This window comes from Amphimedon queenslandica, unplaced genomic scaffold (assembly GCF_000090795.2).
Source record: "Amphimedon queenslandica unplaced genomic scaffold, v1.1 AMPQUscaffold_12369, whole genome shotgun sequence".
Lineage (NCBI taxonomy): Eukaryota > Metazoa > Porifera > Demospongiae > Haplosclerida > Niphatidae > Amphimedon > Amphimedon queenslandica.
Window position 1 is genome coordinate 12,049 of NW_003547394.1, and position 2,688 is coordinate 14,736.

A 2,688-nucleotide genomic window follows, 5' to 3' on the forward strand; every position below is an offset into this window, starting at 1 on the left:
GAGATTGACTTGGCTTAGGTGCAGTTGGTGGAGGCTTATTAGTTATTGATGGTCGACGTGGTTTGGGTGCTACTGGGGGAGGAGACTTTGGCATCTTTTGTGATGAACCTATTAATATTAATTGCTATTAACACTGAATTATTGCTTGAATTATTACACTGATTATATTAGCTAATTAATGCATTTTTGTACATTTATACCTTTTATTTTTTCAGTAGCTGCTCTCATTTCATGTAACAGTGTTGGATGTTCTTCAAATGCTTGTCTAAGAAGAGACATTCCTTCATCAGTAGTAGCAGCATTTCTAATCTTTCTTATAGTATCAGCATCAAGCAGTGGTAGAGACTTCTCCAGTTGTCCTTTGATCAATAACTCATGAAACTCTACTAATTCAGATACTGTCGGTCTATCATCTGGTATATCCATTAATGCAATAGGAGAGAGTGGAGGACCTCCTATCAAGGGCTTGTTTGTACCTGTAGGAGGAACTGGTTCTATTGTTGACGAAAAACAAAAAATAGATGCAATAGCTTCTAAATTAAATATTTACAATTAAAAATAAAGTTATATTCATCTATTTAAAATAATTTATTGTATCTGTATATGGTATACTAATCTATGAATCATGATAATATTCTTAATAATCAATTATTATTATAATAGTATATACTATATATAGTCCAGTAATGTAACACTCACCAGTAGCAGTACTGTGTACATCATTGGTTCCTTTGATATCATTACCACTGATCATAGCATTACGTTCTATAGAATACACACACACAGTCAATACTAATACAATCAGTGATATTAACTTACTCTCTTGATCTAACTTGTCAGCTGCAGCATTCTCATTCATAGATTTAAGAGCATCTGACAGTGAGTCAAAGGTAGCTCCTCCTTTATTGTCAACACTATCAGCTCTGGACAACCACTGGGAGAGACATTCAGTTAAGCAATCATCTGTTGTATCATTGTCCCTTTTAATGGCGTCCAGTGTTTTCTTGTGTAGTCCTAGTCTTAGTCCTAGTGCCCTCCATCTTGTCTGAGGGAAACCACCTCTCTCCAACAGATCAACAACATCAATAAGTTGATCTAAATCATAATTATTAAAGATCTAGTACCTATAATGGATATTACCTACCAATAGTCAAAGGAGAAGAGAAGAGAGAAGGAGGAGAGGAATAGTTGCTGCTCTTAGTCGCCATTGTTTACTTTTAGTTTGCAGAAAGGTTAGGGTGGGGCTGGATAAGGGCGTGGCTCATTCTGTCATTCATATTCACTAATAATTGCATTCCTTAAAGATGGCGGCAGAACTGAGCACACATGCCGTTAAAGACAGGAATGGATCCAATTATTTGCGTGGGCAAAATCTGCGCATGCGCAGTACTGACTAAATTGTACTTCAATTTATAATGTTCATAACTCAAACAAAAATGTAAAAAAAAACAGTTCAAACATGAATAAATGCTTGTTTAGCCACACATTTGATTTCAGGTTACTCTGTTGAGTCTACAAGGAATAAGCAATATTAATAATAAATGTAAAAAGTACATGTACTTTGCATTAATGTTTACAAAGAACTTTGTAGCCTACTTTCATCTCTAAAAATAATTCGACAGGAATGTCATTCTACAGATAACGAAAACAAATTTTATACAGCAATAATAGTTTTTACTGACCTGGAAATATACTGGTGTCACATTAAGTAGTGCCAAGGGAAATAAAGAGTTGATAATATATCTAGTCTTGGGGAAATGTTATCTGTTTAACAGAGATAAGAAGTTAAAAATAAACCTTTCATTGCAAATGCCATACACATGGAGCTAGATATTTCTGTGGCCCAAAATTTCTGCTAATTATGCAGATTTCGAAAACTGTGAAAACTTAATCCTTTAAAATCAGTACACATTGAAAGGCATGGTGATTTTGCTAAAATAAAATCTGCAAAATTCACAAAAATTTTGGGCGACAGTAATTTCTAGCTACAATTAAAGAAATTTCTAGGTACAATTCTAAACATTAGTAGCATAATAAAATAAATCATTTCATGAATAATTATTCTATTAAGTACCAACATCTCCAAATATAGCATCCAGAGTTTCGTCCACCACCATGAACAATACTGATAGCTTTTCATGACATTCTAATTATCATAAAAATAGCATACATGTAAATTCAAAACTACAAAACTAACAGCTTTAATAGTCAGAAGTACTGTAAAAGTGGAATATGTCATTGCTTGCATTATTTAATGCATGAATAAAAAATTTACGAATTTAAAAACTATACTGACTTAAAAACTAATTATAGACCACTGGAAGTGAGAATTGGAAATGAACTTCATTAATTTTATATACGATATCTGCCCACATGTCATAATTGGCTGTCATTTTCGTTGGAAAGTTTGTTAAGGAAGTCGGCAATGAATGCAAGAAGAAAATGCCTCACTTACCTGCTGTAGCTCTTTTAAAAGCTAAAATGTGCTTGTTATAAGAAAAAAAGATCTGCCTTTAAGCTTCTTCTCCAAAAGATGTGGTACAATTTGCCCCAGAATTCTCAATACAGGTTTGTTTTCATGCCAGCCCGTTTGTTCTCCATTAAAAGTTGTCAACCAAAATGGCAGCTGAATTTATTTCATCCTAAACCCCACCTTACAACCGTAAAAATTTCTAATAATCTTCCTAT

General features: G+C 33.5%; 1 long non-coding RNA gene across 2 annotated transcripts; it reads right to left on the reverse strand.

The window, feature by feature from the left end:
- Positions 1 to 1,404: 1,404 nt before the first annotated feature.
- Positions 1,405 to 2,159, reverse strand: LOC109587946 (uncharacterized). 2 transcript variants are annotated; one of them, XR_002187884.1, is made up of 4 exons: positions 2,075 to 2,159; positions 1,683 to 1,764; positions 1,561 to 1,632; positions 1,405 to 1,512 (listed from the first exon to the last, which is right to left on the reverse strand). It is a non-coding gene; the product is annotated as an uncharacterized LOC109587946 (long non-coding RNA). The 2 variants fall into 2 exon arrangements; XR_002187885.1 differs by having other exon boundaries at positions 2,079 to 2,149.
- Between the last annotated feature and the right edge of the window lie 529 nt (positions 2,160 to 2,688).